General features: G+C 56.2%; 1 long non-coding RNA gene across 1 annotated transcript; it reads left to right on the forward strand.

Moving 5' to 3' along the window:
- Positions 1-3,544: 3,544 nt before the first annotated feature.
- On the forward strand, positions 3,545-9,750 carry LOC118929579 (uncharacterized). The gene is made up of 3 exons (XR_008993372.1): positions 3,545-3,812; positions 3,919-6,671; positions 7,589-9,750. It is a non-coding gene; the product is annotated as an uncharacterized LOC118929579 (long non-coding RNA).
- The last annotated feature ends 767 nt before the right edge of the window (positions 9,751-10,517 follow it).

A 10,517-nucleotide genomic window follows, 5' to 3' on the forward strand; every position in this document is an offset into this window, starting at 1 on the left:
AAGGGACAGGGAAGAAGATGAAGTGTGGGCTCTCACCTCTGCCCTCAGCACCTCTGGTCTCGTTGGGCAAACAGACTTCACAGGGTGACAAGTGTATTTAAGGCTGAATTTCAGTTCGAGTGCTGCAGGCGGTCATGTCTGGAGGAGAGGGTGTGCGTGAAGCAGACGCAGGAAGAGGCGTTAGGGAGGCTGAGCCTGGGAGGGGCTTGGGGAGGAGGGCCCGGGAGCAGCCAGAGGGCAGACGCAGCAGTTGGGAGGATCCCCCAGGCCCGCAGGCTCTGTGTGCTGCCAGTCAGCGGTCCAGCTGGGAGGCATACCTTGTTCTCACCCACATTTGCAGATGATGAAGGAAGGCCAAGAGGCTGCCTGGTGCCACATGCCAGGGTTGGCGGTGGGCAGAGCCTCAGAATCTACGCCGCTGCCTGTGCAGGTGCCGAGGCCGGGCCCTCATTCTTGGAGGCCCAGTCAAGTTTCTGCAGGTGCTTTTCAAAAACCGAAGCCGGTGTGCAGTCCCTGGTCTGAGGCAGGGGCGGGTGGTCTAGCGAGGATTCAGAGTGCTGTGAACAGGGCCAGGTCGAGGGTCCCTGCTCCCAACACCATGGCCTCTGTTGTGAGGAATAGTGGGAGGCGTCAGGTGGACTTGGAGGGCAGGTGCCAGGCACGTGCAGAGTCGGCATGAGGAGCGGAGGCGGGGAGGCAGCTCACTCACAGGCGGCGCATCTGTCCGGGGGCTGCTGCAGGCTGGGCACTACACCTGGTTACTTTGTCCTTGACCTACGCTAAGGATCAGTATTCCAGCTGGGCAGACGGGGGGCTGAGGTGGTTATATGGCGAGTTGTGGCTGCCTGATGGTAAGTAGCAGAACCAGGACTCCGAGGCAGGTCTGTTTAACCACAGCCCACGTACTCCACACACAGCAGTTCGTATGGTTTGCATCAGTCAGGGCGCGTGACGTTGCGCTGCAGTAATAAACACCCCCAGGACCAGGGCCTCAAACAGCAAACGCCACTCTTTTGCCCCATGACCCTCATGGTTTGGGAGGGGTGTCTGCTCACCCTGGTCACTCAGAGACCCAGACTAGTGCTGCTGGTCACTGTGCCAGAGAAGGAGGTCCTGAGGGTCTCACGTCCGCAGTGGCCCAAGGCCAGAAGTGACGTTCATCACTTCTGCTCCCAATTCACTGAACAGAGCTGGTCACGTGCCTGTCACGTGCCTATAAAGGGAGAACCAGGAATAGTGGTGAGCAGTCCTAATGCCCACAGCAGAGCAGGATGAAAGCGGTGTTTCAGGAAGTCAGCTGGAGGCATATGCGAGGCTGCTGCGGGGAGGCTGGAGGCGGCGGTGGGAGGTGACGACCAACACCGTCAGGTGAGAGCCACGAGGGCCTGCACCAATGTGTCGGTAGTGAGAACAGAGAGTCTGTCCACCAGGGCCGGCGTAGGACTGATAGGCGCTGGTGCTGGGCTGACGGAGGCCAGAGCCTCACGCGTGACACCCAGGCAGGACCATCCGTGCGCCGGCGGGTCACTCAGAGGCCACGTTCCGGTTTGCTCCCTGTCTCCTCCCTGTGTCTCGCCCCCGTTTCAGGTCCTCCTCCCCCTGCACTTCATTCCTAGGCCTCATGTAGAGAGAATCCAGGCTGCACGGTGTTATGGCAGAGTCTCCTGTCCTCAGAATTTATTAGCTGAAAACTATTATTAAGACTTAAAGGGCTATTCTAGGGTTGTTTGCATTTTAGTAACTTTGAAGCCTTTGAAAATTAAGTTAATAAATCTCCAAGAATAGGACTTCAGGCCACAAGCGAAGAAACCGTTACTTAACGAGAACCACCTATGTGCCAGTCTGTTCTATGGGCTGGGGTCATGGCAGAAAGCAGCAAACTCCTGGCCTCACCGAGCTCATGTTCTCTGGTCGGGGAGACAGACAATGTACAAATAAATGACTAAAAATTGTAGGTGTTATGGAAAAAGTAAAGCAAGGTGAAGGGCTGGGAAGAGTTGGCACACTTCAGTGTGTGTGTGTGTGTGTAGGGTGTGTGTGATCTTTCAATGCCACTGCTGTAGCCCCAAACTGGAAATTCCTTTTAGGGAATTCCTTGCAACTCCCGATAGTTCATGGATAAGAGTCTAGAGATTTTCCTATTATTTTCTTTCCGATGTTTCTGGAAGCAGGACATGTAAATTCCTTGACTAATGAAGCCAGAAGCCTCGGGTGTGGCGTGGGGTTACCGCAGCTCCCCGGCCATGGGAGGTGCCCGGGCGTGCGTGTCCTCTGTCTTCTCCCTGCCCTGACCCCTGCCCGTGGGGACACAGAGTACCACTCAGTCTGAGGGGACCATGTCCAGACTGGCCTCACGCTTTCTCTTAGCAGGCTTGTGAGGCTGTCAGGGTGGCTCACGCAGAGGACTAAGAAATGGCAATGAAGCGCCGGCATCCCAAGGGGCCCAGCATTTGCCCACTGGGTGCCACTCAGCCTCAAATGAAAACCGAATGAATGAGCCATAGCTCACATTTCCTGGCCGCTTGGAGGAGGCTGTGTCCCCACAGGGCGGATGCTCTTCATGCAGGCCTCCTAGTCCCTGTATTTTATTTTTAAAAACAGCGTCACCACCCGAGCTAGGTTGTGCATCTTCCCTTTGAGCTGGACAGAGGCAGAGAGCCGCTGTCCTTCTCTGCCCATGCTCACCATTCTCCCGGGCAGGCGGCGAGGCCCTGCTCAGATGGTTCATGCCTTTCTTACAGAGCGGTGACTGTGTTTGGAATTCCAAGTGTGGAGGGTGTCGCATTCTGCATTTCAGAGGAAACTTGGGGCATCAGCGGGGTCATTCATCTGCCAGATTCTGAGCTTGCAATGACGGAGTGGGGAGGAGGGGGGAAGGCAGAGGGAAAGACAGTTTCTGGGACAAGCCCCCCCAAGGGAGGATGCCTTGTGGTCACCTGGCAAGAGCAGAAAATGCGACCTGGGAGACCCGGGTCCCCCCAGCCCTGTTGCGGGCCATCTGGGTGCGTCAGGCGGGTCTGGGATGCTTCTGTTCCTGCACTTCCTCGTCTGTTAGAGGTGGGCTTCTGTGCAGGTTAGGTGTAGGGTTCCGATGTTATAAGAGACGTAAAAGTTCCTCCAGCAGGTCAGGGGGAGGGTGTGTCACTGATACACAGCATTATTACTGCTTTTGTGGAGTCTTGCCGTTTGATCATTAGGGGCCTGGGGCTCCAAGGTTTAATTCTGAGATAAGTCTGTGGATTATACAAGCACATTCTTTGCATTCAGGGATTCTTGCTTACTCAGAATCATAGACTAATAGGGGCCAAGAAGACCTCAGAGGTCATCCCATCCCACCTCCCACCCAAATGCAAAATCCCTCCCCCGAAGCCTCGGAGCCCCGGCAGCTTCCTGTGCGGCGTACAGTCACTGGCTTTCGCCGGGCGCCTCAGGTTGAGGGGCTGGTTCTCCTTTTTCACCCCAAGTTCTCCAGACCAAGAGGAGCGCCCACAGCGGGTGCTCAGTGAGCACGCCGTGGGGTGAGCGTGCGACGGCTCACGCCCTCCAGGCTGCCCCGAGAGCCCCGGCAGTGAGGCGCTCCTCGCCGTGTCCTGGCGGCTGCGGCCCTCTGGCCTCCCGACGCTCTCCCACACCCGGCTGCAGCCGGTCGCCCCCAGTCCCGACCCTTCAGTGCTGCCTGTGGGGTCCTGTGGGATAAGGCTGCTTCCTTTCGCCCAGGAAAGCTCGTCTTGTCTTCACATCCTTCACCCTCAGCCTTCCTGCTTCCTGAACCTCTTCATTGTGGTCTCTTCTCTGAACAGACTCCAATCTGTGTAAGTGTCCTTCTGAAATACGATCCTCAGGGTATCCCAGGTCTGATCTGGGGGCACATGAGTCAGAGGGATGTGGATACTAAGGTTTGTTCCCACCTGGTCCCAGGTACCTACAGGCATTACAAGCGCTTTCTGTCTGTCAACCTGCCTTCTTCCATCAAGTCTGAGACACAAACCTGGGAGATACGGGTCATCATCCCTGCTTCACTTAGGATGGAACTGAGGTCCGGTGAGTCGACTCCGCGTGCTCGTGGTCTCCCTGCGGGACTGGCAGCGGTAGCACCTGCTCTGATCTGCCAGCAGTCTCCTTCCCATCCCTCCATTCATCAGCTGCTTGTTAAATACCTGTCCTTGGCCCTGGGGATGAAATGACCTTGATGCTGATCCCCCCTAAACAACGGGCTGCCCTCTGTGGCCCAAGAATAGACTTCCTGCCTGGGAGAATCAGCATCAGCACTGCCCTGTGCAGACAGCATCGCTTTGGCGCTCCCCACTTGCTGTTGTCACATGTGTGTGTGTCCCCCCGACCTGTTCCCGTGGGCTCCTGGTGTCCTCGCGGTCCTCACCCTGACCCCGGCCTTAGAAGGGGTTGGTATGGGTGGTGCTCACACGTAGTAGGTGCCAAATAAATACCTGCTGAGTGCATGAAATGCTCATTCGCTAAATCAGAAGTGACGCCCTCTGGGCTGAAAGGTAGAGCTCCAGGAAGGAAAAATCAGACAAAAATGAGAGAAGAGGAGGCTGTCTTTCTAGCTGGCCAGAAAATCAAATTGTCCCTGGTCATTTCAGGGGTGACAGAGGTGCCTGAATCAACTTCATGTCCAGTGGGACTCTGACGTTCTCTGAACTGGAGTGGAATTGCTCTGAGTGTGTGTGGCCTCTGAAATCTTCTCAGCTCTCTGGGCAGTTGTGGGACCCCTTCTGATTCATACTGAGCTTGAGGCCCCTCTGAGACCCCCACATGTTTTCTACTTAGACTGTTACTGAGGCAGATGGCTTTCAGTCTGTACCGTTTTCAGACCTACGTCCGGGGTTTTGCGATTGTGTCACTTCTCACCTGTTCTCTGAGTGTGGGTTGTTTTGTCTTAGTTGACCCTCCCAGCGTGTGTCACCCACAAACCTGATTAGCATGCTTTCTGATCATTTTTAACATTCAAGTAATTGATAAAACTGTCAGGACAGGGGAGGCAAGGACAGAGTGCAGAGGTGTCTCGCCAGAAGCAGGCCTTCAGGGTGCCCTCGATCAACATTTTCTTGATCAGTGAAGATTTGGCCCAACTGTATTATGGTATTGTCCATATTTCTCGCTTGGCTACAAGAGTATTGTAAGAATCACTGCCAAATTTCTTACTGAAATCTACATACTTTCCAAATGGAAATTGTAAATTTGGCTTGGATACTTGGGGTGGAACCATGGAGAATAGGGTCACCACTTCACGTTATAAGGAGCTCTTGCTTCTGGACTGCCTTTCCCTCTCTGCAGGAGGCTGGAAGAGCGGCCCCTGACCCCATAGATTGCCTGCTGACGCCTGATGGAATGATGGACCTGCGGACAGCCTTCTGTTTACACGTTTAGGAACCTCAGCCCAAAGCCTTGACTGAGTTCACTGGGGGATGCCCTCTGGATTGGAGAGGATGAAATGCTTTGAGTGAGGGGGTGAGGCTTTGAACAGTACCTCACTGCTTGAGCTTGGAGCAGTGACCTCAGTAGGGCTCTGAGGTCCTCTGGAGACCCAGAGAAGGAACCGAGCACCATCTCTGAGCACTAGTCTTGTTTCTTCATCAACCCGCTTGCCCCAAACGTGCACCGACGATGATGAAGGTCATGGTCACCCTCTCTCAGTAGAGCCTGGGCTCCCGTCTAGGGTGCGGGTGAGGCCACCTACTGCTCTGAATCGTAGCGAGGACATGTGCTTGGGTCATGGGCAGAAATACCCCCTCTTGCTGCCCCTCACTGCTGATGGGGTGTTTCCCTGCCCCGTAGGTTTCAGGCGTGGCAGGTGCTTGGCCTCACAGGGGGAGAACACCTTCCTGTCCCTTAACTTGGGGCTTGGCCAGTGGGATATTAGTAGATAGGATAAAACAGAGGCTTGTGAGGTGGGCCCAGGCTTTTCCCCTCTGCCCGGGCCGTGAGAAGAACCTTCCTGGAGTAGGTGATGAGAGCACATAAAGCAGGCTCCAGCTGACCCACAGGCCCGCAGCCCAGCTCAGCCCGGACAGCCTGAGAGGAGTGAGAAAGAGGTCTTGTGCACGAGGAAGAAACCTCAGATGTGCTCTGCGGTCACACTGTCACTGCAGCAACACAGGGCTGTTCACCAGACTGCCCACCACAGCTGCGCCCTTAGGAAATGCTGCATAAAAGCCTGTTGGGCTGAACTGGATGGAAAACACCCTCTTGTCTCAGGCAGCTTCAGAGCAAGGCTCTTGCTGAAGGGCCCCAGCTTGCAATTTAATCTGTCAGGCACTTGTCCACAGCTCTGAACCTCAGTTCCTCTGTGGTGGTTAAACATTGACATGCACACCTGCCCACACATGTATTGCCTGTGCACCAGGACCTAGCCTGCAGCATCCCATGCCTGGAAGGGCTGAGCTATTTTGAAACCAGACCAATCAAGGGCATGAGGCCCTGAGGCTGAAGGAACACCCAGCCGTTCTAAAACCACAGATTCTTCAAATGTGCAACCCTGGGGCCCCCCCAAGGCACGCGGGCCAGGTCCAGCTGATGACTCAGAGGGGGCGGCTGCAGGCTCCTGGCTAAGAGCACCTGGTGTGGCTTCTGTGGGAAGGCGGCCAAGCGGTGCTGGTTCTGGATGAGCGCCGGACGCGCCCCGTATCACCTGTGCACGATGGCCACGCCAGGTGAGTCGGAGAGGCTGTGGTCCTGTTCAGCTATCCTCCCACTGCCGTTTAATAGTAACAATTCATACATCACGACAGAGGGGTGTTGCTTACACTTACATTTCTAGTCTGGGGGTGGACGGGGAGGGAATGGGAAACCAGCTTCCTTGCTGAGCTGTGAGAGAGAGTTTGTGCGCCTGGGTGGGGGTGGGTGGGCTTGAACCACAGATGGGTGTAGGGAGGGGGAATCCCAGGACGAGGAGGAGATGGGCCTGGAGACGGGGCTCTGCAGGTGCAGGGCCAGGAAGGGGGGGGTCTGGTTGTGCTCGAGGTGGGAGCCGATTGTGGGGAGAGCATAAGGGGTCCAGGGGTGGATGGCTGAGACTGTGAGTGACAATATGAGGAGGCGCACCTTGCTGTGTTCCCCTGAGATTCTTGGCAAAGTCTACAAGAAAGCTGTGAAATGTCGAGCGGGACTGACCGTGAAAAGCGGCAATGGAGCTGAGGCTGCCCCGGGGTCGGACCCAGAGAATGAGCACAGGCCGCTGGTGCTCGCCTGCACCCCTGGGCCCACTCAGCCCAGGCGCTCGGTGGGCAAAGGCCTAGCCTTTATGGAAGGACAAGGGCCCCAGGGAGGCAGGTGCAGCCCCAGGCCCTGGAGCAGGCTGGGCAGGCGGCTTGAGGGCAGGACGGCAGGCCCCGCTGCGGGCTGTTCTCGGCAGGGAAGAGCTGCGCTGGCGTCTGCGGGCCCAGGCTTGTCATCCAGAAGTGGGACAGCAGGCGTCTGGGTGACAGGTTGGGAGGCTGCTGTGTGGCCTCTGAACAGGTGTGGACAGTGTGCCTCGAGCCCAGAGGAGGGAGGCGCCATCTGCCTGGCCAGCAGGGCTCCCAGGTTGGAAAGATCTTACGTCTAAGCTGAGCGGAACATCGCCCAACAGGTGACCCGGCCAAGGAGGTTCCTGTCCCTGGGAAGGCACAGGAGCCTGGATGTCAGACACGCTTGGTGGCTGCTAGCGCTGTGGACCAGGAACGCACGCTCCCCACAGGACGTCTCCATGAGAGGCCCTCCTGGGCACCCCAAGTAAACAAACGCTTAAGGGAAACTTCCGCACTTGTCAGGCCCCTGGACCCACAGGTGACTTTAGGGACATCTGTGACTGGTGTGTGAGGGGCTTGGCAGGAGGGATGCTGCCCCGGGATGAGCTGGGAAGGGGTCTGACCCAGGTGAAGGGGTCCTGTTCCAGGACTGCTGGGGGCATGAATCATCTCAGCACTTGTGCTCAGACCCATCAGTGCGTCTGATGAGCCCCTGTCTCTCAGCACGGCCCCCACAGGCAGGACGCAGGACAGATGAGTGAGGGTGTAAGGAGAGGGGTTTAGGGGCGCCTCTTCAGGAGGACAGGGCAGTGTGGACTGGCAGAGGGGAGCCCAGGATTACCATGGGGCAGCTGGCAGCCAAGGGGCTGGGACAGCAAAAGACCATGGAGGGGAAGAGAAACTTCACTGGCTCATTTGCCTGGTTCCCAAATGCTGTGTGCCAGGTCTGACGCCGGCATTGGAGTCAGGGTGCAATGACCAACGGCTCTCCTCCTCTGCCAGCTTCAGGGTCTTTTCTGTCTGGCCCTGGGGCACACACCCATCCCCTTGCCCATCTTACCTGCATCATAATTCATGATTCAGAATTCGGAGCTGACATGCTGGCAACTCTGATCCCCGAAACACTAGGGGTCTAGAGTAGGAGAGCTCCCCAAGGAAGCACGAGCAGTGGGTGTGCAAGGAGGAACAGGCTGGGCTGAAGGGGGCTGCGTCTGCTCACCTGGATGGAGCAAGGGGCCTTGGTGACAGATGGCCGAGCGTTTGCTCTGGTTCTTGGGGAAATGCAGCCTATGGTGGAGCCATAATAACACATATCATCTCCTCCCTGGGAAGGAGAAACAGTTGCACCTTCCTGCTTATTAATCACATCTTCCATTAATCAGGTAACTCACCATAATTGTGATTACAGTTGGGAATCAATTAATGTTCACCTTAAAGTGTAGAGAGGAAAGCAATTAACGTAATAGAGTTAGAGCATCAAAATGACACAAATGTTATTGACAATTATGAGTCCCATCGTACAGCTTTCTGGGTCTCTGCTCTTTCATGGAGAGGTTTGCCGTGGAGGAGGGGAAGCTGGGAAATGCGAGCCCCTGTCCCCACCATCCGTCCGTGTCCCCAAGAGCAGCGTGCCTGTGGGTCCCGGGCCGTCTCCTCCCTCCAGCTTGCGGCTCCACCTCCAGGCAGCCAGGCCCCGGCCTGCAGGGGACAGGCCCCAGGGAGGGCCTGAGGTTCCCTGTCGGTCAGAGGGGCTGATTTATCTCTGTCTCGACCTCGCCTTTTGTCTCACAGCCAGGTCTGTGATCTTTCAGAGGGAGGGCTTGGCTGTTGGTTTGGTGGGCATCATCTGGAAGAGATTTTAAATATTAGTTAACCAAAACAGAAAAATAGCATTTGAAACTCATATTGTGCCTTTTAAAGAAGCCCTTGTCGCATCTGTTCCTCCCATTTTTTGTGTGTCCTCCCAAGAATCCTGAGGAGAAAGGATGGATTCTCACTTTTTAGGTGGAGAGTGAAGTGTGAGTGAGTGAGTGGCCCATCAAGGCCACACCATGGGTTGGAGGTGGGCTGGAACCAGGCAAGCTCCTCACCATCACATCAGGCCCAGCCAGAAGTTCCCGCCCACCTCTGCTGGTGGTGGCTCACGTTTAGATTCCAGTCCCCAAAGCCTCCTGCTCCGGACTGCAGGCTCAGGACACATTCCAGGTGACGGTAACCCCCCTGAGTTCCGTCTGTCCCAGGCCTTAGACTGCTTCAGCGGAACCGAGGAAACAGTGCAAAGGAAAATTTGGAAGTGAAGAATTCAGATTCAGCTGGAAGAGCTCTGAGGGGCAGTCAGACCCACCCCTTTTCCAGATGAGGAAACTGAAGCCTGGGGAGGGAGGGGCTGGTGGAGAGGGAACAGGGTCCATTCTGGGCTTTGGACGGAAACCTCACCGCCTCCCCGGGCAGGGGAAGGGCTGGGTTGTGACCTAGGAGAAAATGAAGCTGCAACAGAAAAATCTTGGCAGGCGTCATCAGATGTGTGCGATCCAGTCTCGTCCTTCTGTGGCTGCAGATTCAAATGTCCTGGGCCATGCCAGGTGTCTCGTCTGTCTTGAGGGCCGGCTTATGCCCACTTGCTGATGGGTGATGTGATCTGACCTCTTCCCTAAGCCCCTGAAGGCTGCAGGCAGCAGGTCTTCGGTCTGCTCTGTCCCTAAACACGATGTGTCTGTCCTCAGAACAACCACTCCAGGTGGTCAGAAGCTTCCGTGCAGGGAAGTTCTGGGGCCCCGTCCCGGCCCCCACTTCCTTCCTTCCTTGAGGCGTACCTGTCACCCGGGGACTGAGCCCAAGGGGCTGCCTGGACAGGATGGCACAGCCCTTCAGAGAATGGGGCAGGGACCCAGCCTCCTGTGGCCTACTGAGGGCCTCCTCACTGGCCAGGCCATGGCAGCCTGGGTGGAGGACTCGGAATAGAGCCGCAAGGCAGCGCACAGCCTTAGCACTACGGCTTTGTGTGGCTATGAATGGCAGTTTTTATCCTGATACCAAATAAAGTCCAGGGTATTGGTAACCCATACACACTGGATTTTTAAATGTCTCCTTTTTTCTCTTCTAACCTATGATGCCAAAGAGGAGACATTGCACGTGGGATATCCAGGGTGACTGATCCATAATCCTACCTACTGAGATCCGCCCTCCGGGTGGACTGCCGACACCCTGTCCTGAGCCGGGCCGTGAACAGCCTCCGGATCCACTAGGTGGCAGAAGTGAGTTAGCCACGCG

The sequence above is a fragment of the Manis pentadactyla genome, chromosome 13, assembly GCF_030020395.1.
Source record: "Manis pentadactyla isolate mManPen7 chromosome 13, mManPen7.hap1, whole genome shotgun sequence".
Taxonomy (NCBI): Eukaryota; Metazoa; Chordata; class Mammalia; order Pholidota; family Manidae; genus Manis; species Manis pentadactyla.